Below are 23,570 nucleotides of genomic sequence, written 5' to 3'. Positions count from 1 at the left end.
GCAACAATAAATGGCTTCTGCTTGATCACATGGGTCAGTTGTTCAGGAGTCCTGTTTCCCACAATAGCACCCTTTGGAAGTGCTCGATGTCTTTAAGCAAATGTGTTTTTTGCTTAAATATGGCTTGTAATTTCCACTCTTCCTATCTCCAGCTGGCTGCCCAGGCTCCTCATCTGGCCTGTGTGTTACAAACGGTGGGAAACTGCAAACCCTGTGCTGGCCCAGCAGAGGAGAGCTGTGTTTGTGAGAGATGGGCATGGGCTGCCCTCCCCAGGGCACCAAAACAGCCCAGCCAGACACTGAAATCTTCCATCATTTTAACCCTGTGCTGTGCCTCAGCAGTTCTGTGCCACTGAATCCACCACAATGGGGAAAAGACAAAATGTGCGCACTGACATTTTTCTAAACTTCACAGGGGATGAAGTGCAATGCAAACAAATTCTGGCACACCTGCCAGAAATTTTCCTGGGCAACATCAAATTTGCTGTTAGGTTTGGTTCCCAGTGCAGGTGCCAGCAGATGGCACTCAGGAATCTGCAATGTTCTTACCTGTGGGACTTTCTGAGACCGAGCAGCTCCTCAGTGCTGGGAGCTGCCCCTTCCTCATTCCAGGGCTTTTGTGGCTTCAGGGGGACAGAAACACTCAGTGGGGACAACTGGTGGCTGCCAGACGTGTGGCATGACGTGGTTCATTCTTGGCTGGGAAGGTACTGAGACCTGGTTTGAAAGTTCTGAACTCATTGTTGTAACTAGAGCTGAAATGTTGTTTGTATATTAAAATATTGTGTTGGCTTATTGTTGTTTGTATGTGGGTTGAGTACTGCTGTCCAGTGGCATAGATTGCATAATTTAATCAGTTTTCAGTTTTGATTACAGCTACCAGCAGGAGTCTCAGAGTTGCCAACTGTAATTAAAATGTAAAAAAACCCCAAACTAAACCAAAGAACAGAAGCAAAAACCAGTTCAGAGATAATTAAAGCTGAGAAACGTTTATTTTCCTGTGAACTTTTGTACTGCTGTGCTGAGGAAAGCTGAATATTTTCTGTCTTCAAGCATCCCTGCCTTAGGTTGTTTGGATCTGGGGTTAGATCATCATTCCCATCTTAGAGAAGAACTTTGTCAATGACTAATGCAGCAAACACTGGATTAATTTGTATGAATACTTTCCAGGTTTGCAGTGTAATACAGTTCTTTATTCTGATTCTCCTCTTGCTGCAAGCAAAGGTAAAAGTTTTGCAGCATCCTCTTTCCAGGTACCACTGGACTTTTCTCTCACTTTGGGAGCAAAAAGGTAATGCCACTGTCTTGTACAACAAGCAGATTGACCTCCCTGGCTGCTGGTACCTTGTGCTTTATCATCTCTGGAACCTGATCTGCAATGAAAAGATAAGGGCTGACCCTGTGTCTTGGCTAAAGGTCGGACATTTATAAATGTACAAAACCCCACTGCAAGGCTGTGCCAGAGCCTGGGTCTTTCAGTGAATAGAAACCTTTTATTAGGAATCCTGAGCTTATTCTTGGGCAGTTGATATGGTTTAGCACAATCTTGTTTAGTTTAAGTAGCTTTGCCCCTTCTCTGGGCTGTACTTTTTTCCAGTGTTTTTCAAGTTTATCTTAATAGTCAGGATTCCTTGGTATTTTTGTCGCTAAACTCATTTGTGATCTCACAAGGAAGACCCGATGATTATAATGATATTATTCCCAGTTCCTCCCCCTTTTTAATATTTTCACTTAGAAATAGCACAACCCCCTCAGTAACAACATGTATTTGCAATCCCTTGATGGGGACCCTGTTGCTTCAGCCCTATGCTCCATAAATCTGGAGAAAATTAATCTGTGGGATAGCTTCTCTTGTGTACTTCTCCACCTGATGGACCTTTTTCCATTTTGGGTCTAAAGATGAAAAAAGGCTTTAAAGTTATTCCTGTGCCTAAAAGAGCTCCTGACCTGCAGTCCTACTCAGGAAGTACCTGAACATTTGAGTTTCCACTCAAAATAATTTATTTGTACCAGGGCCAGATGAAGCAGAACTGGAAGGCCTGGGCAGGCTAAACTTGAGGATCTGAACCATTTTTCGTTGCCTGCACTACAGAGAAATGAGTAGATTGGTATTTTTTTAATGTAGATGATGATTTGCTTGAAATATTCTGAAGTGTCAGCTTGGCAGGATCTTCATACACTTTTGTTAGCTAATCAAAGACAGATTGCAGGCAGGAGCCATATCTAAATTTATTAAGAGAATTAATAGACCATTTAAATTTTACTAGAATTAGGCTAAGATACAATAAGCATTTGCACCAGCAGATCCTCATTAGCTGTGCCATTGACCTGGTGCCTGGTGTGTAATGGGGAATTGACATCTAGATTTGGGGACAATGGTGCTGCTAATGTGAGTTTGAGTCATTAAGGAGGAACAAAAGACTAATTTTATACATGTGTCAGATTTTACTTTTCATATTAATTTCACTGTGTGAAATTATGGGCTATTATGGACTGCCAAGTTAAGGTTTCAAGGCTTTTTTTGGCCTAATCAGAAGTGTCACTTGCTCTCTATTCTGTAAATCTCTGCACACTCTGAAAGTGAGGGAGAGTTTTATGTATTAATTTATTTACATCATATTTCTGGAAAGTGGTCAGCTTCCTGAGACCCTAATTCTGTGTTTTCCTGAGTGTATCAGTATGTCTGGGTTAGTTTACCATGAAAACAGATCCATGCAAAGTTTCAGCAGATTTAAATTGGGTTTTAGCATGCTGAAACCTTCATGGTAATCTGTCTCTGCCTTATGCTGATATTTTTAAATCTTAGGAAAATTAACTTCTTTTTCTTTATTAGATGGCTTTTTCAAACCTCCATAAAGCTTCTGGTTGGGTAGGATACTTCCTTGAGGTGAGCCTTCCCTTTCCAAGAAGCTGCCTCAGCAAGCCTTAGTAAGAGTAATTGTGTGCAGTGGGAATTAGTTCCCCAAGAGGACTGTTCAGCACTTTAAAGAAGATTATATAATTGAAGCCAAATTATTTTTAAAACATTTTTTTTTTCTGTCTTGAAATTGCAACCATGATCAACAGTGAATTCTGTGTACAAAATTCTGAACACTGACAAACAAGATGGCCTGGATTTGAAAAGTTGATTGTTTGTGACATTCACACGTGCAGGGTAAAGCTGAATTTATGAATTATGCTTTATAAATAACTTTGGGAATGGCACTAGTGATTTGTTCTGTGGTCTAGGGACAAGAATGAGGATTGATAGTGTTCTCAGTACAGCTCGTGCTTTTAGCTGCATATTGCCAAACAAGCATTTAAAAATACTCCTCTGCCTTTTAGGGGATGTTGCATCTAAGGGGTGTTGTAAATAAGCTGTACAGTTCTGAGACGTTTCTGTGCCTGTCGTCCAAATACATTGCATTTCCAGCACCTCACCACCAGCCTCAGCCCCATTCACATGTTAACTGACTGGTGAGGCAGACAGCTGTTGTAGTTGAGATGGAGACAATACAAAGCAGCACACTCCATTTTCAGAAGGGTTCAAACTGATTTTATTTAAACATTCTTACATTTATACATTTATACACTCTAACAAAACTCATAAATTTACACTTTACTCATTGGTCAGGAAAGACAAACAAAGTGCTCATTGGAACAGGCAGTTGCAGGTTTCTCTTATTTATCCTTTCTTTGTTGGCTTCTATGTCAATGACCTTGGTAGGAAATTCTTTCAGGGATAAACATGGATCCTCTTCTCAGACTTCTCTCTGGCTCACAGAAGTCACTGTAAAACCTCTTCCACAGGCAACAACCAAAACCATTTGTCTTGGGGAACACGAGCCCCATGGGCACAGCCCTCTGCTGCCTTCCAGCCAGGGCTCCTGGTGCTGCTGGCCATGTCCAGGGGCTGCCTGCAATCCCTGAGCAGGGACGGGGCAGAATTCAGGAGGTGTGTGGCTCTGAGCAGTGCTGCTGGCAGCAGTGGTGCCTCCTGCCCTGCGTTCCTCAGCTGAGCCTGGTGCAGGACACGCTGTCAAGGCTTGGGGTGCCAGCTCTGCATCTCCTGGGATCCTGCACGGGTGTCAAAGCCCACCCTGCATAGGGGGTGGCTCCGTGTGGTGGAAAAGTCTCTCCTCCAACCCGAGCTTCCAAAGAAAGGCTCAGCAGTCTCTGTTGTTTGGTCTCAAGGCAGTTTATTGCAAGTTATCTAAAAGATTTTCTTCTGGGGCTGCTGTGGTTTGCTCAGAGCTCAGGCAGAGGCACACACACACCCTGACATCCTCTCTGACCCCGACTGCTTCTTCTCTCCCCGCCCAGGGCTGCTGCTGTCTTTTATATGGGACATTACGTGTTCCATGGTTACAGTTTTCCCCCATGCCTATTACCTGTATTAAATGGTGCTTTTCTACTCTAAACCAATCTGTGAGTGCCAACATCACCAAGAACATGGAGGTAAGGAAGAAGAAAGAGGGAGGACAGGGCAGGCCCAAATCCCTCCATCTTAAAACCTCTGACTGCCATGTACAAAACCAAAACCCCCCTGTACAGCACTCAAAAATTCTTGCCTCTACTTTGTAACTACTTCTACTATAATATCTAAACTTTTCTGACTTCTTGTTCTTCCTGCAAGGTTGTTAACTCATTCCATGGTTCAAACCCAAAATCACAGCTGTTTCCAGCTGCCTGCCAGGGTCTCAAATGCTTCTGACCTGGGCCCGGAACATCCAAAAATGTCTGAGGGACATTGTGAGTTCCCACACGGGTGCTCATCTCTCCATGGCTCAGAGTGCAAGTCGTGCAGCTGAACTATTTTGGGCTTGGGCCATCTGGCTTCAACCTCCCTTCATTTCTTTGTGGAATCCAAATGAGTTTGGTCCCCTGGCAGGAGCTGGAGGCCAACAGGAAGCGATACAGTTTATCGTGCTGCCAACAGCTCAGGACACACATTTCAAAGCAAGCCAGTGTTTATCTGCCAGCTCTGATACAATATTTAGAGTTCTATCAGAGTGCCAGAGCAAAACTTAGGCGAGTGAATGTCACTCTTCTCCCTGGTCTGCAGCTTTCAATGTTCCTTATCTTTTCTCTTGCTGCTCTGCACACTCGGCCCTTATCCTCTGTTCCTTCACGCTCTCCTGCCAATTCACACGTTCTGCCCTCCTGGCTGCCAGTTGTGTGCCCAGCTGCTCAGCAGAGCCAGCTCAGTTCCTCAGGCAGGAGCTTTTCTAATAGTTCAGTCCCAGCAGGCTAAGCCAGCCCCAAGCCCTGCCGCTGTTTGCCATCCTTTCATTCCAGAAAGGACTTCAATCCCTTCAGTCCCAGTAGGTAAAAGCAGATACTGAGTGAACTGAATCATTTTCCTTCTGTTTCAGAACTATTAGAGATATTCCCACAGGCGCTGATGGCTGCTTTACAACTGCTGGGAGGGATTATAAAGGAAAGGAGTGAATATTGTTTGTTTTTATGTAAGTTTAACCTACTTATTCTGTATACCTCATTTTCTTTCCTGTGATGTTCAGGCCAATAAACAGTGATCCCAGACACTGACCTATCTTTACAGCAGGTAGGGAGCAGTAAGCCTTTGAAAGCTTCAGTTTCTCATCCTGAGCAGGAGCCATCATTCTCCTGTTTTTCCTTCCTATTGAAGACTGAGGTAATTCTTCAGTTGCAGACAGAGCTGACAGCTCAGGGATTTGTAATTCCAGTGATTATTCCAAAACTTTTAAATTCTGCTACTTGTAGAGAAATGAAAGCTGGGCTAACAGTGGATGTATCATGTGAAAATGTGCCCTTCCTATTTTGTTCCCCTTGGGCTTTGCTCCCAGGAGAACGTGTGGAACTTGCTGAGGCAGAGATCTCTAATCTTACTGAGCAATCATGCTGGTGCTAGAAGGATGTTAATGATGTTTTACCACCTATGAGGGTGATGAAAGGAGAGCATTTGAACACCTGAGCATGTATAATTTAAATGTAATAAAATCACAATATGAGTTCTAAGTAGAAAAATTAGCATCGCTAATTATTGCTTGCTGATTATTGCTGTAAGCTGTTCCTCAATCTTTTTTATATTTTTTCTTTTCTTTTTTTTTTTTTTAATCCATGCTGTTAGTGGATCCAGACATCAGGATAAATACCTGACACCACATATACTCAAATTCCTGGCTGTCCCCAGGTTCAGCTCTGTCTCTGTCAGTGATGTGAGGCACAGTTTGATCTGGGGTCCCTGAGAGGGAAAGGCTGGGCAGAGCTGGGAATCCCAGAGTGCTCCTTGGGAGGGGAACCAGCCTCATTTTGTTCATGAGCCTCTCATCAAAAGTGCAATATGGAATGGACCAAACCACCTCAATCAGTGCAGATGGGGTGTGAGATGAGAATACCCAGATATCACGTGCTACTTGGGCACTGTTGAAGAAAAAAGTTATTTATAACATAAAAACAAACCCCTCCTCTGCTGCTGCAGGAAGGCCTCAAGGTTACTGAGCGCATGTGTGACATAAATGCAGCAGAGCATTTTAATTAGATTCTTTCACCAGAACTCCTGACCTTCTGTGTAGCACATTAATGTAGTTTACTAATTATAAATGCAATTAAAAAGTACTGAAATAAAATTAGGCGGATCTATCTAATTTACATTAAGCACTTTCAAATTATGCAGATTTTCAAAGTCTTTTTCTTTCTGTCTTTTTTTTTTTTCCTTTACAATTTGTGTTTCAGGAAAAAATTGTCTGCATTAAAACAGCTGGAAAACAACCTTGTAGCAAAACAAATTTCTTTTCTGTGATTATTCACAGTGTGTGAGTTAATTTTGCAGGCTGTAATATGCTTAGCTGTCGTTAGGGCAGTGAGTCACACAATGGAACCCATATGTGCACTGGGTGCAGGGCTGGCTCTGCTGGCTGGGTGCTTCTGTTTTTCCTCTTGGGAATCAGGTTCAGAGCCTAAGAAAAAATACTGCTATAATGGTCAAAAATAGATATTTACAAACAACAAACAGACAACAAAACTCCTGTGTGAATAACACAGGGGAAACATCTGGTGTGCTCAGTCATTAAACCAGGCTGGCTGTTATCTCTGCTGCCTACATGGTTTGGTAGTACTCTGATAGAATTTTAGAGTTTTAGACATGAAAGTAGAAAAATAACAACATTTCATTATTATTTTTGTCAAGCATCTAAATGGCAGCAGGCACCGAGCAGCAAACACAACAAAATCCTTACCCTGGAGAGCTTCTGATCTAATTTTAGATGGGCTGCAGAAACAGAGGCAGCTCTAAGTACTGAGAACAGATAGAACCAAGCTTAAAGGAGGGAAATTTGGAGAGCTACCCAGGCATTTTAGTTCATGTTGCTTATTCTTAAACCTTTTCCATAATAAAAGATTAATTTCTTATACATGTTTTTTAATGAAAATTCACTAGTTTTTCACTTTAAAAAGGAAGTTCAAGTGTTTGAATTTTTTTTTTGTCCTGTTTTATCCTTTCCCTAAAGAAATAATGGGAAAGAGTAGTGGAGAGCAGAGGAGGAAAAACTGAAATATGAAGACATTAGGGCAAATGAACCAACTCAGTGTTCATCTAATGCCAAATGTCATGCATTAGGACCATACTATTTTTCTGCTATATTTTTTTTTCCTCTGTGTTTATTGACTTTTGAGTCTTTCCCACTCGGCACTGAAAGTAGAAAATCAAGAATAAAGCTTTGCTCATGATGGGTGCTCATTTTGAACCATCTGTAAGGTGGTACCACAGGGAGCAGTGGCGTGGTGCTTCCTTGGTGGGTATCTGTGAGAGAATTTAAAGGGAGAGGAAGGTATGTGAACTAATTTGCTGGTAAAATTAGGAATGTAAGGATCCATCCTCCCTACCCCAAAGATCTCACTGCTGGACAGATGTGCAGTTTCCTCACACTTTTCTGGAAGCAGCAGGCAGCACATTTGCCTTGGAGCTGTGCCCCTCCTTGTCCCTTTCTGTGAGAGGAACTCTGCCCAGAAGAATTCTATAATTAAGGAAGGGGACCGGAGAGGACCTGGCAAAGCTGTGGAAGGAATGAGTTTATGGGGGAAAACTGTTCAAGTTTTTATTTATGATTTGAGGCTGCCCAGTGCAGATAACAAAAGACATGGAGGCTAAACTTTAAATAAATATTGTGCTGCCATGGGTGTGATTTCCAATATGCAATCTGCTTCATTAATGCTAAAATAAGAACCTCTGCTCTCAGGTAGAATACAGCAATCTCAAAGCTAACAAAGGACAGTGGTGATTGTCAAGTGGAATTTTGGTCCCCAAAATTCTGAGCTTCTCCCCATTGTATAGCAACCTATGTAGAACATTCATTTTGTATCTAACAGCTCTTTTGAAATCAAGTAAATACTTCAGCTTGGAGAGATGCACTATTTAAATTCAGGTGTTTTCATTGCTGCCCATGTTATAAATTAAGGTTTCTGCATGGGTTAGTGGAGGAAGGAATGGCTTAAACTTTAAATCACTCTCTGAAAGATGTGTCCTGTACACTGAGACAATGGACATGTGGGGATGGGAGCTCTGGCCTCTCTCAGAAAGGATCTTATTTTGGAGGAGCAGCTGCTCCTGTGCCAGACCTTGAAGAACACAATTGCTGTGGCTGCTGAGAGTAAGCACTCCCCAGGAATCACAAAATGTTGCTGTGTGCAACAGCAAAGAGTCCCTTGAAAGAGAAAGTACCAGCAGATCCCAAATCCTGCTTAGTTCAGATCAGCTTTAGGCTGGAAGTGCCTCTTAACTTGGCATGAGCCCCTTGCTTTGAGCTTTCTCCTTCCCCAACCCCAAATATATGTAGTGACACATCACAGTTAAAAAACAAAAACTTTGGGATGTTAGATATTTCCATTAAAAAAACCCATATTGTTGTACAGTCCAAATTTAAGTGAAAGCTTTTCTCACATTTTAGCTATGCTGGGATCTGCTGTCAGATGTGGTTGTTAGGTACGAGCAATCCAACAATGAATTATCAATAAAGTTTGCGTGGTTCCTAATTTATTTTTTAAAGTTTGTTTTAACATTGGATTATGCATAGTTCAGAGCATGGTTATTTTAAATGTGACATTTGCCAAGGATGAGATTTAATTGTTCCATCAAGAGTGAATGCAGGGTAGAACTCTAGACTGGCACAGCCTTGGTAAGAGCCCCCAGCTGCCCTCCATGGCCAAGCTGGTGGTGTCTGCCAGCACTTCTGATTAGGAAATGAAATCCTGCCAAAGTGCTGTGTTTGAATATTGGTGTGCTCTGTTGGCATGAGATGGATTTAGGCACTGGGTTCAGTCCTCTGCTGAACAGAAATCTCTTTAACTGTGAAATTTCATGGGGAAAGAGATTAATCACATTTCAATATTAGGGGAATCAAAGTTTAAACTATTTATTTGAGTGTGTGACTGAAAAAATATAGTAAGAATAGACTATTTAAAGTTGCCCTCCTTTAATTACGTTTTGCTTCGATGTAATTATTCTTTCACTTCATTTTTTTAAACTTTATCATAGGGCTTCATCCAAAAAACGGTTTGGGAGTTTTTTTCAACCCATGAGGATGTTTGCAAAAGAGTATTTGGAAGATGGGAGTTGGTAATGCTTTGAAAGCCTACTTTTCTTCTGGGAATATGGGTCACTGTGCAAGGAGGATGGATGGGGGAGTCTTGTGTGCCAAATTACACCGACAAAGAGCCAAGAAGAAAAAAGGATGAGACTTAAATAACCTAGCTAAAGTATTTAAAAGCCAATTATCTGTTTTCTGTTTGAAATGTCATGTGCAAAAACTTTTAAGGCACCCAAGAGCGAGCTGGGCTTTGCAGGCTCTGCAGTGAAATGTGCCAGGCAAAGTGCTCTGGGTAATAACTCAGGCAGGCTGGATAATGGAGTGTTTCACTGGGAGAGGCAGGGGGCAGGCTGAGCTATTGCCCTTATCCTGCTGGGGGCCTCGCCAGGGAGGGTTGGGATCCTCAGCTGCTGGGGGAGCTGCCGGGGTGAGGGCGAGCTGCATGGGTGAGTGTGAGCCCTGGGGTGAGTGTGAGCTGAGTGTGAGCTCTAGGATGAGTGTGAGCTCTGGGATGAGTGTGAGCTGAGTGTGAGCACTGCGGGTCCCTGGCTGACCCCGGCAGGTCCTGGCTGCAAAGGGACACGAGGGATTCATTCCAATTCAGTCCCACCAATCTGCACAAACGGAAGCCACGGCCATTATCTCCTCCTGCCCGCTCTGGCAAGGAATCCAGGCTGTGATTAAGAATATAAGAAATCTCATTACAGCTAATGCCTTGTGCTTAAAGCCACGAGCTTGACCGTAAGCAGGTATTTAAGTGCCCGGTGGGATGGGCAGCAGAAGGCAGAGCTGCCTGTGCCCACCCCAGTGCCCTGACAGCAGCTGGCAAAGGCACCTGCACATCTGGGCAGCACTCTCCTCCCAGTCAGCGTGTGCCCACTGCACTGACCAGGCTCTACGGTTTTTGGAACCCCGGCCTGGGTCAGGGGCTCCGTGTGGTGGAAAAGTCTCTCCTCCAACCCGAGCTTCCAAAGAAAGGCTCAGCAGTCTCTGTTGTTCGGTCTCAAGGCAGTTTTTTGCAAGTTATCTAAAAGATTTTCTCCTGGGGCTGCTGTGGTTTGCTCAGAGCTCAGGCAGAGGCACACACACACCCTGACATCCTCTCTGTCTGCTGTCTTCTTCTTCTCCCTCTCTGCCCAGGGCTGCTGCTCTCTTTTATATGGGACATTACATGTTACATGTTCACAGTTCTTCCCCAATGCCCATTACCTGTATTAAATGGTGCTTTTCTATCTTTTATATGGTACATTACGTGTGACATGGTTACAGTTTTTCCCAATGCCTATTACCTATATTAAATGGTGCTTTTCTACTCTAAACCAATCTGTGAGTGCCAACATCACCAAGAACAGGGAGGTGAGGAAGAAGAAAAAGGAGAGAAAGGACTGGTCTACATTCCTCCATCTTAAAACCTCTGACCCCCATGTACAATGTAAAACCCCCCCTGTACAACACTAAAAATTCTTCCCTCTACTTTATAACTACTTTTACTATAACACCTAAACTTTTGTGACTCCTTGTTCCACGTCCAAGTTTGGTAAATCATTCCATGGGTCAAACCCAAAATCACAGCTGTTTCCAGCTGCCTGCCAGGGTCTCAAATGCTTCTGACCTGGGCCCGGAACCTCCAAAAATGTCTGAGGGACATTGTGAGTTCCAACAGCCTCAAACTTGTTTCATGATCTATTGAATAGTTGTTTCACAGATCTATTGAATAGTTTCCTTAATGATGACCTTTCTTACGGAATATAATTTGGTTTTATCCAAAGCAGAAATCTGAAATTCTCTTCCAAACCCTGCCTTGGAGTCTCAGTAAGACCTTTCGCAGGTGATGAGACAGAGTGAAAATTTAACAGGGTGAAAATCCATTTAAATTTAGGTGAAATGTGCCACTTTGATCTTAGTAAATATGCTGTTTAGTCTAGTTAATATGCAGCCCTAGCAAAACTACCCCGGCTAAAGAAAAGGATACAAATTTCCACACTAAAAAATAAAAAATAAGAAAAACTCCTAAGACCTTAAAACAGACAAGACAGAGTTACCCAAGAGTTCTTTCTGTGCTTTCTGACAAAATCTAAGTACAAGTGTAACTAGCTGTAAGTATAATGTAAAATCAGCAAAATAAATATATATTAACCTATTATAAAATTCTATGCATATATAAATTAATAAAAGTAATAAAAAAAAATCAAAAATTCTCAGAAGTATGCATGTCCATTAAAAAGCAACAAGTCCCAGCATGCGTCCACAGCACTGTAAATAAACATACCCATTCCCTACAAATCTTTATTAGAATTGTAGGGTTTAATTTTTCAACTGCGTTTCAGTGATATAATCTTTTAGCTCATCTAATCCCATTAGTATAATATTTATGGATATGTTTTTAAGAAAGACAGAGCTAACATTTTGATTTTGTCACTATATATACCAGAATATATGGCTCAGTGAGTCCCAGGATGCATTTTTCCTCTTTCTGTGTGCTTAAAAGCAGAGCTCAGCTTGCAGGGCTCTGTGTGCCAGGCAGTGCCAGCCAGGGCACATCCCAGGACTCACAGAAATCCATATGATCCTGTGAGGATGGACTTGGCACACCTGAACTCCCTTTGCCTGCAGTGCTCCTGATGGGAGAAGCCAAACCAACTCATCTGGTTTGTCCTTAGGAGCTGCATTCACAACCTCTGCAGGGGCTGCTAGGCTGTGGGGCACCTTCCACCTGGAGCTTGCAAACAAAACCAACCATGGAGCACTCATCCAAATGTGGAGTTCTACAAAGAGTTAATCTCACACATTATTTTCACATTATCTCTCATCAGTTATACCTCGCTGCATTCCTTGTCTCCTGCCTTTACAAGCCCAGCTCAGGATAAAGATAAGGTGTTTGTCTTTAGGGAAACTTTAAAAAAAAATCTCCAGCTCTTCCTTGCTCACTAATCCAAGTGGAATTCACCCTCTCATTTCTGTGACAGCTTCACTTTGCCAGACACAGACACTTAGCAGGTGTTTTCATCATGACATTAATAATAAGAATTGACACATTCTAAATGAGGAATCCCTTGTTGTGCCTGGTAGCACTGATGGATATTTGGGAAAATTGACAGCACCTGAAAAATGTTTTTGCCATGACCAGCACTTCTCTGACAGATTTTTAATGGCTCTCACAGAACCCTCACTAACTCGAACACTCTTGCAGATGAAGTGGAAAGTGGTGAAATGTGCTGCTTTAACACTTTTGAAACTTAGAGAAGAAACATGGAACAACTCTGAGATTTGAATCTAAATTGCAATAATTAATTTTTTTCCCTGAAAATATTTTTTTCTCTCTCAATACTCAGAGGTTGGAATGGATTAGCTGAGGGGACAAGCATTTGTTATGGTGCACCAAGACCCAGCTATATAACCCCCATTAACCTTAATGGGAGCCACAAAGCTCATCCTCCTCATTTAGATGGAAATATCCCCCTGCTCCTCAGGGATCAATTGCACTCGGGGTTACCTGGTTTCAGTGGCTCATTCAATATGGGACTCGGTGCCATGACCTTGTAAACCTTGCACTGCAGAAAGGGAGGACAGATAAACCAGAACTGGGAGAAGAGATATTAAAAGAAAAAAAAAAGGGAGTGAAAACGGAGTGAAAACGTTCTAAAGGTTGATATGCAATTCATGCTAGAAGTTCCAGTGAAATATAATTGCAATTAAATCACCAGCACCCTTTGCAGTTCAATGTGATACTGCAGAAAATCAATACAAAGATAACAGTGCATCATGTGCAGGTGCTTCTGACAATTCTCAAACTGAAAGTAAATTGACAGGAAGATTGTGTCTTCTTTTTTTGTTTGTTTTTGGTATTTTGTTTGTGTGTTTTTGTTTTTTTGTTTTAACTTCCCTATAAACAACAGAGCAAGACAGTGATTTTTGAATGTTTTTATTTTTGGCTCCTCCCCCCTCAAGTTAATCATTGCATCCATAAACCTGAGCTGCTCGGGGTGGTGTTATCAGGAAAGCCTAAGTGGAAGAGATGCTCATCTCTTTTTGAAAGTCAATTAAGCTTATGTGCCTAAATCCAGTGTTTATGTTTGAATCCCTGTTGATGGCTTTATTGAAAAAGATCTCCAGTTGCCTTTTTAAGTGATAGGAGGATTATGACTAAGTATAGCAAAAGCTCAGTTCTATGCTGACATCTCTTATCTCTCACTGATGAAAATAACATGCATCCTGTGCCTCAGAAGAATTCTATAATTAAGGAAGGGGACCGGAGAGGACCTGGCAAAGCTGTGGAAGGAATGAGTTTATGGGGAAAAATTGTTCAAGTTTTTATTTATGATTTGAGGCTGCCCAGTTCAGATAAAAAAATACATGGAGGCTAAACTTTAAATAAATATTGTGCTGCCATGGGTGTGATTTCCAATATGCAATCTGCTTCATTAATGCTAAAATAAGAACCTCTGCCCTCAGGTAGAATACAGCAATCTCAAAGCTAACACAGGACAAGCAGTACTGGTTTCCAAACATCTCTCAGAGCCAGAAAATTACAACAGAACTACAGATGGAATTTAGGAAAACAGTTTCCAATAGTTTATTTTTCATGCCTGGGAATAATCAGTTTTTTCAGCTAATCATGACTCTCTCATCGTAAGACTTGGCAATTCTAAGCATGCAACAGCACCACTCAGGAGACAAGTTTGTCTACTGCTTCCACAAATTGTTCCTACTGTTTCCAGCACTAGAGCATTGTATGCAGGGACCACATGGATAAGAAAAGAGTTGTCCTGATCTCTAAATTAAAGGTGACAAAGAAAAAAACAAAACAAACCAAATCCAAAGAAACCACAACAACAACAAGAAAAAAACCACAACAAAACAAAACAAAAAAAAAGCCCAAAAAAACCCACCAAAAAAAAACAAAAAAACAACCAACAAACCTAAACAAACAAATCAGCAAAACCCACAAAAAACAATCAGAACCCACTTCACAAAAATTTTTGTTGGGTTTTGGTTTGGGTTTTGTTTTGGTTTTTGGGCATCTTTTCCATTTCTTAGATGCCAAATATGATGCATGACTCTATCTGGGCACATTTTTCAATTATATGAGTACCTAACATGTAAGAAAGTGAGTTTGGCCAGGCATGGAGCAGCACCAATCTCTTAAACCCTGAGATGAAGGTTTCATGGAAGGGTGACTCTTCCTCAGGTGAGTCCAGAGGTGCCCCCAGGGACAGCCCCGAAGGGTCCCTGTGACACGGAACAGCAGCCACGAGCCTCTGCCCTGGGACCAGTTCAGCATTCCAGCAATCCTGCCAGAGCCCACCCTGGGTCAGGGTGGCTCCGTGTGGTGGAAAAGTCTCTCCTCCACCCCAAGCTTCCAAAGAAAGGCTCAGCAGTCTCTGTTGTCTGGTCTCAAGGCAGTTTATTGCAAGTTATCTAAAAGATTTTCTCCTGGGGCTGCTGTGGTTTGCTCAGAGCTCAGGCAGAGGCACACACACACCCTGACATCCTCTCTGACCCTGACTGCTTCTTCTCTCCCCGCCCAGGGCTGCTGCTCTCTTTTATATGGGACATTACGTGTGACATGGTTACACTTTTTCCCCAATGCCTATTACCTGTATTAAATGGTGCTTTTCTACTCCAAACCAATCTGTGAGTGCCAACATCACCAAGAACATGGAGGTGAGGAAGAAGAAAGAGGGAGGACACAATATCATGGTTAGCTGGGTCTTTTCTATGAGCTCTGCAGGCTGGTTGTTCTATTTTCAAACTGTACTAGAAATGCCAGTTGCTGGTGTGTAATCACATCTGAATGCCTAAATTTCCACTTCAGTGGTGGTATCTTGGGATCTTCTTTGGAACTGGTGATTTTAGTTCTAATAAATCCTCCTGTGGATGGTCTCTGGGATTTTATTTTACTGAGAAATGGAATATAGAAATACATGGAGAAAGGCATTTTAGTTCCCCTTCAGAATGTTTTCTGGTGCTCTGTTTACTGTGGCTGGTTTGTGCTTTTCCTCCAGTTATAAATAACTGCTAAAGACTGATGTGTTTACTTTGTTTAACCATGGCCATGATGGGTCGAGGACACATTAAATCATCCTCAGGCTCTTATTTTCAGCCAATTCTGAAATAACCAGAGTAGTGACATAAAATTACTTCATACTGCAGAGATTTTTATATTGGCTTAAGCCTCTGAAGTCTCCAGTGTTTTTACAATACACTTTAATGATAAAACAGTGACAACAAAGATGAAAGTCCATGTGGAATTGTCTAACAAACAACTCAAGGTTTGTTTAGGATGCAGAGATATGAAAAAGGGATATTATTTTTTTCAGAGGTTTTACTTGATGAGTTTACAGATCTCGATGTTGTTTATTCAGATTTAAAGTTTCTTCATATTTTAGAAATAGTGATGAAGAACAGGACACCCTTATTCTGCTGAGATTAAAAGGGGGAGATGTTCTTTCACGGGAATTCCTACAAATACAGCCCCTCTCTATGCACATTTGTGCTTCAGCTCTGAAAACACCATCTGCAGGTTCTACTGTGACTTTAACAGTTTGATCTGGTTTTTGTTCGGAGTTACCTGCATGCAAACTTCTCTGTTGATAATTGTCTGCTGTCATCAGAAAGGAGAGTGACTGTAAAAATGAAACTTGTGCTGTTATATGTGGTACACACAGAATTAATTTATCTTCTTTTCATCTGTCAGTTGTTCATCCTGCAGCCCAGGATCTACAACGTCTCCTTCCACTAATATATGAGTAAGAATGTATCACTGGTTTATTGTCTGTAATTAGCACTGCTTTAACGACGTGTGTTGGGGAATTCTGTCTCTATTTGTTTGTATTAGAAAATAAATGCCGCTCAAATGTGTTCCAGGACTGCTCGGTGCTCACTCTGAAGGCATTTACAGGAATCAGCCTCTAATTCTCACTTCACTTCTTTCTCAGATGTCTGAGAAACAAGATAAACTTTTTCTTGAGGGTTAGAAAGTCTGATCTCAATGATGTCCTGCTTGAGAATGAACTGCAGAGTTTGGGGCCAGTTCTGCACCACCACCAGGTAACAGTGCAGTATTGAAATCAAGCAATGTTAGGACAGGAATCTTCCCTGGAGGAATGAGGCAGTGCAGGAGCTGGAGAGTCACCAAACAAAAGTCTGGAAAGAGGGAGAAATGCTGTCTTGAAAGTCTTTTTCTTTGCATGCGTTTTGTTGAAATTTTCTTTCTCACAGTGGTTTCAATTTGTTTTAAGGGAAGTAATTAAAACTACACAGATCCAATTTATTAATGCTAGTGGGAGCAGCAGATAGTGCAGCTGAAACTATCAGAAGTTACCCAAAAGAAAATTAAGGCTATGGACTGAGGGTACACTGAAAACAATCCTATTTTTGGGAGGGTTTTAAAGGTGTCATAGACTTTGCCCTTCTACTTCCTTGTAAAGGTAGATAATGTTGTTATGTTTCCTCTGAACTGCTGTAAATTTTGCTACCCTGCACTTGGAGGAAACACAAACAAATATTCAAGTTCTTCCTGAGCATAATTTCTTGGTTTCCCTTCTTGGACATGAACATAGCCAGTACCCACAAAACTGCATACCATAAAGCTGAACCTCAATTTTTTTTCTATAAAACTGAATTTTATAATGCTCTGGCACAGATGTTTTGGATCCTGTAAATTCCCTTGACTCACCTATTAAGCCTTGCCTTTGGTTTTGAAGGTGATTCAGAAAAACAGGTGGTCTTTATTTCTTCATGAGATGGAGTTTCACTTCAGCCTCTTTTACCAAAATTATCCATAAATTACTACAGATCTAAGTAAAAAAGGTAAAAATTGCAGCTCTTTAGAGGATGGATATGGGGTATTTTACGCAGAGTCTGAAAACTATTTGCATAATATTTTGAAATGCAGTTTGGTGAGATAAGGCATTTTGTTTGTTGTGAATAAACCAGTCTGAGGAATGTGAGACAGTGAGTGCTGTCTGTGCAAAATGGTCAGTGCAAAGGACAGGAATTCTGATCCTCAGTGAAACTACCTGGGTTTGATCCCAGAGCTGTTTGGGCTTTTTTCTCTCCATGCTATCAATGCTTAGTACAAAGAAGAGGGAAGGCAAAAGAGAAGGGATGAAAATTCCAGAAATGCAAATTATTACTTTGGAACACAGTAAAGCTGTGAAGTCTGTGTAAAATTAAAATTATTCAGAAAATTTTAAATAGGTAGTGCCTTTAGATAATAGAAGCTTAAGGTTCTAGATCTGAGAGCAATTTATCTTCAGACACAGAAATGAGTTCTTCAGAAACAGTAAGTAATCACAAACTTTGTAAACCCATTAGAACATTTCATCTGACACCTCATCAGAAACTGGTTACTTTTAATGCTGTTCATAACAAAATATTTTATAGCCAAATATTTGAGATATAAGGAAAATCTTAAAAACAGAACTGACTGGGCAGGGCTCAAAAATGGATGCTCTGTTGTTGAGCAAGGTTACTTCTAATATTTTTCCATTCATCCCAAATTCTTAGAGCTTTTTCCTTAGAGAAGTTTCCCATCCCTCTCTGTCTTCATGGCAGGATGAGTGTCTGTCTCAGTTGCTGCTTCTGCAGGAGCTACAAGTAAACACTGAATTTGGAATATTTCAATGTATTATTCCCTAGCACAAACCCCTTCCCTGCCTGGTTATAATATTTACTTTTGCCTCTGCGTTGTAAAGGTGGGCAAAAGTAGGTGAATGTGTGTGTGCTGTGGAGAAGGATCTGCTATTCATAAACTCACAATAATATCTTTTGTTTCACGAGGCCCAGGATGAGATCAGGGGGAGAGGTGGGATTTTCCAGAGCCTGCCTTCTCCACCGTTCCACAGATATCCAAATAGGAAGTAATTCTCTTTCAAATAGCCATAATTCCCATTCTGTGCTTGCATGCCCTTCAGGGAGAGGACAACTACAAAGCTAAAGGAAGAGCTCAGCTTTTACAGACTCTGTGGTGTCAGGAGGATAGGCACAGGCAGTTCATGTTATATTAATAATAAGGAGGATGAGGAGAGGCAGCCTGAATCTAACAACGACACACAGAAATTTTGAAAATGTAACATTTTGAAGATTTATAATTGCACCAGATATAATTCAATATGAATTCTTTATACCCAGCATGAGTTAGAGCATAAAGTGTTCATCTCTGCTGAAAGTTTCAAAGCTTTGTGTAATAAAAAATTCTCCAGGAAAATAAATAGATGCAAATTATTTTGCAGAAAAACAAAGAAAATTTAGTTTGATGGAAGAGCCTTTTTCAGTGTTTCTAGCTGAAGTGCTCTGTAGGACTTGGTTAAGGGTGACTCATGGGCTGGGCTGCAGTGGCTGCTGTGCCCATTCCTGCATTCTGAAATCTGAGTAAAAAATGCAACCTGTGTGAATTCATTCAGAACAGCAGAATTCTGACTGGCAGGTGATGCCAGAGTGTGCATTCTCTAAGTCAGTTACTGGGATTTATTATGCCTTCTGTTGTTTCCAGTGCTTTTCTCTCTGGATTTCTATTTTTTTTTTCAGTTAAGTAAATTTGATAAAATATACCATCATGTGACAATAAGAGAACTAAACTGGAAAATAATTCACAGTGCAGTATTGATAAATGCCTGGTGCAGTAATAGCAATATGTCATCAATCACCTGGGCTCCTGTTTGATGGCATCATATAACCTAATTCAGGATGAACGTCCTTTGCTTTAACCTTGGTTGTATTTGCAGCTTACTCTAGAGGAAAGTAATAATCCTTCATTAACTGGTAGGTGTGAAACATTCTCTATCAAGAGGGTAGAGGAGGAGGCAAATGAAAATTGGTTTCAGAATGTGTCCTGAGTCAAAATCAGTCTCTTTCTACAGACTCATAAGCTGCATAAATTATTATTATTATACCTTTTGAAGGGTGGGTAAGTGAATGAATCTTTGTGTTTTGCAGCTTTGCTCTGTTTCTCTTTGTTGCTTTTCTCCATCTGTATTCAAATGTACATATAAAAAATTCAAGGACACATCAAGTCTTTGATCCTGCTACAGCTTTAATTCTTAAGAGTCTATATAAGACTGTGCTTTACATTATGCATTAAGGTACTTGTAATTAGGAGCTTGTGGTAATGACCCATTCTCAGGCAAAGTAGTGCTGTTCCTTGTTTTCCATTAACTGCATTGAGGGTTTATTTGCTGAAAATTGAGTTTAATTTGATTAGCAGGAATTGTGAAACATTTGCAACACAAGGTATATTAGCATAGCACTTTGTTTGTAATGAGAGCCAAAAAGCAGTTAGGGGAAGAGCTAATTACTGAAGATTTTCCTTTTAATAAGGAAGGTCTAGCTAAATTTTAGTACTCTGCTCTCAAAATCCCTTCAGCTTTAACTGGTGGCTAAAAGAAAAACAAAATGCTCTGCAAAAGTTCAGCAGATGTTCTCTGAAAGTCACCGTTGGGAAAATCCAATTATTTACTAAAGAAAAAAATCATTTAATCTGAAAATCTGGCAGCACCAGCAGGATTTTCCATATCTTTATTGATCTGATAGTGGTGGGTGTTTGCTACAGAGCAAAGATATTAATGGTGTTCAGGAGGGAACCCCTACCTCTTTCCTTCCCACTAGCCAGGGTGGTTTGTTCTGAACCAAAAAATATTCTCTCCTCTTCCTGACTGGAAGCTCTTGGAAAGGCCATCCCAAAATCCCATGAAAACACTGTTGATTCTAGTAACTCACTGGGAAGGTTGTCCCACTGTTTTTAACTGAGGAGCAGTGGTTTTCTCCTGTGTGTTGAGTAACTTTCTGTCTGCCTGGGTTGCCCAGAGTGTTCAGACTCCTCCTGCTCAGGTGAAGGGTTGACAATTTTATTGTCACCAGCAAGTTCCTCCCTGCCCCTCTGTGAGTTCCTTGGAAGGAGCCATTGGCTTGTTCAGAATCTTGTGGAAGTCTAGGTGAAATATATTTTCAGTCAAATAAGAGTCAACAACCAGGCCCCAGGGCAGTTAAGGATACCTTAGTACCAGAGATTAAACAACCTTTACAAAGTTTAAATCAAATCACTTATAGATAAAATTAAATCAAATCCATGGGGTCCAGGAGGAAGATCCAGATAATTTGTTCATGGATCAAAATGTTTTATTCCTCATGTTTTCCTTTCTCTTCTGGAAATAATTTTCACTCTTCTACCCTTAATTCTTCTGTTCTGCCATTTGCATGAATGGCAGAATTCTGTTCTGCCTCCTGACAATCAGGAGGTGACTGTTCCTCAAAGAGGGTTCTCATCATCCTGGAAGTGTTCCAAGGTAAAGCAGCCACTTCATTAAATACACAGTGGCTTTTCTTCTCCATGTCTTCTCTGCCTGCTCCAAACCAAACATTCCTGCTCAGCTGTAGTCTCTTTTTTATTCCTTTATGTTCAAGCTAATTCATGTTAGCTGTAGTGATGATGTGAGCAAATAACCACATTTTTGTCAAAGGGGGATGCAGTTGAGCTGACAGCTGACTTTAACCAAAAGCTTTGGACATTTTTGCATATCCTGTGAACTCCCAGAAATGTCTGGAGCAGGTGATGGGAGTTTAGCTGCTCTCAGCTGCTGCATGGTGCTGGAAATCCAGGCCTAAATATTTCCTGCTTTACCAGGAATCCTCTTTTGTTTCAGAACCAAATTCAGGTTCTGAGAGCTGGTGTTGAGTTATTAAATTTAGCCTGAAATTGTGGTTGATGGCAATTATTAACATAATTTTATTAGTAGATAATTAGTTGTGCTAAGCAAGATTTCTAATAACAACTTGCTTTATATTTCTTTGTTTGGAGTTTTGGTGTTGTAGTAACATTCCCTCATTAATTCTGTTTATATTACCACTACACCCTAATATTTTCTCCTTTTTCAGCAATGGTTACTTTGCTCAGCCTGCTGCCAGATTCCTTTTTGTCTTTTGCTTAATTATCCTGCTTTGACTGGATAAAAATTGCAATTACAGTTAGCCAAATATGAAAAATACATCTCCACTCATCTTCTAACTTTTGTATTTGCTTGAAGTTTTGAACAAATTTAATCAGAGTTCATTTGCACCTGCTTTGTGTTTGCTTTTCCCAAATACTCTGGCAGATGGGTTTATTGGTATTCAATAAGCATGCTGGCATCAAGTTTTCAACAAATACTTCAGAATATTTGCAGAAAAAGAAATTTCAACTTTGATTATCCATAGAGGGCTGTTAATAACACTTATTTTATGGTGAAGCAGAGTTACATAACTGTGTATTTACCCAAGACTGCCCCCAAACAAACTCCAATTCAGCTAAAGAATTTATCACAAAAAACATTGAGAGATTTGTTTCAGCAGCTCAATCAGGGAGGTTGCAATGCTTCTCAACATCTTGCTGCTGTTTTTCTCTGCAGTGCCCATCAAACAAAATATGGGTTGAGATTTATTTCATCACCCTCATTACAAAAGCTGAAGTTACAGCACAGCTCTGCCTGGATTATTTTTTGTAATTTGTATTTGCTCACACAAGCTGTGGTCTGTATAGGTGAGCATTCACTGCTAAACAAAATGCAAACAGAACAGGGTCATAAACAAATTAGGAGAGTTTGGGCTTGTGAAATCTTCTCTCTCTTCCTCCTCAGTGAATTTTGCATTTCCCAGCTGGCCTGTGGGCGAGAAGGGGCTGGAGGTGCCCAGGAGCCTCGTCCAGCCTGGGCGCTGTGTGCAGTGCCCTGGGCAGGTGCCCCATGCTGCCTGACTTCAGGAATGGGGCACCCTCCCCCTGGGCAGCTGCAGGAGTATTCTGAAATGAGCAGGGTCTATGCCTTTATTAGTGTTCAGCTCTTTATTAAAAAAGTCAGCTGGGCAGGGAGCTCGACACGGAGCTCACCCCGGTAGCTGAAGGGGGAAAAGGCTGCAGGGTCTGTCCCTGGAGTCTCCGTGCAGAGTCTGTCCCTGGAGTCTCCGTGCAGAGTCTGTCCCTGGAGTCTTTGTGCAGGGTCTGTCCCTGGAGTCTTTGTGCAGGGTCTGTCCCTGGAGTCTCCGTGCAGAGTCTGTCCCTGGAGTATTTGTGCAGGGTCTGTCCCTGGAGTCTCCATGGCACACTGGTAGCCAGATGTGAAGAGGTGTCCAGTCTGTATCTGAAGTCCTGATCAGAAACTGTCCCCTCTCCTTCCCTCCTAGCACATTGCTAGCTAATGGGTGAGGGGATGAGCCAGGGTCTGTTGCTGAAGTCCAGCAGCTGTCCCCTCTCCTTCCCTCCTGGTAACACCAGGAAGAGTTGCTCCCTTGTTCCTGCTTCCCACAGCCCAGTCCAGTCCTCTGCAGGCTCTGCTGACAGGTCAGACACAGAGCAGGGATGTGGTTCCCTTTTCCCCAACCAGCACACCCATCCAGCCCCCTCCACTGTGCCCAGCCTTCCATTTAAGAGTGTTTTCATCCCCAAAACCCCCTCCCATGATTCCACAGGTTCCTCTATTTGCATCCCAGTCCTAGAATGGCAGTGTGGGTGGGGGGTGTAGGTGATCCCCAGAAGCTATTAGCTAATTAACATTTCAATATCATTACTTAGCTCAAGCCAGCAGTGTCCCAGGATGTGGGAACCCAGAGCTTCCCTCTGGCTGCCCTGGCAGGTCTGGGACCCTGGCAGGGGTCAGGAACCCCCTGGACAGAGCCCCAGAGACACTGTCTGTGATCTCTGTCCATGCAAAAGAGTTTTCAATCTTACAGGATGAATTACCAGCTCTGAGTGTTTGATATCAGTAATAATTAAGTGTGGCATGGGTGCAAAAGTAAAATTTTAGGATTCTAGATTAGGGGTTCAAAGAGGACAAGATGGAGGAAATTGGGTGTGTCTTGTCCTTTTTCTCCTTCTTCATGCCCTCCATGTTTCACTGTAGTGTTGGCATTTTTCTGTTGGTTTAGGCTGGGGACACACTGTCCAACGTAGGTGACAGATATTGGCACGTTCTTGTAAATCCAGCCCAGGGAGTTTCTGGTATTTAATGTTTGTAACATCCCACTGAGGGCAGAGCCCCACACGCTGCCCTGCAGGAC

At 41.7% G+C, this 23,570-nt stretch overlaps 1 protein-coding gene across 20 annotated transcripts in view; it reads left to right on the top strand.

The window, feature by feature from the left end:
- The window catches only part of RBFOX1 (RNA binding fox-1 homolog 1), a 1,274,894-nt gene that overhangs the window by 343,932 nt on the left and 907,392 nt on the right, over window positions 1-23,570 (top strand). The window lies entirely within an intron of this gene.

The sequence above is a fragment of the Lonchura striata genome, chromosome 14 (assembly GCF_050655825.1).
Source record: "Lonchura striata isolate lonStrDom1 chromosome 14, ASM5065582v1, whole genome shotgun sequence".
NCBI classification, from domain to species: domain Eukaryota; kingdom Metazoa; phylum Chordata; class Aves; order Passeriformes; family Estrildidae; genus Lonchura; species Lonchura striata.
The sequence above is the reverse complement of the archived record's forward strand: the minus strand, read 5'-3'. Positions and strand labels throughout refer to the sequence as shown.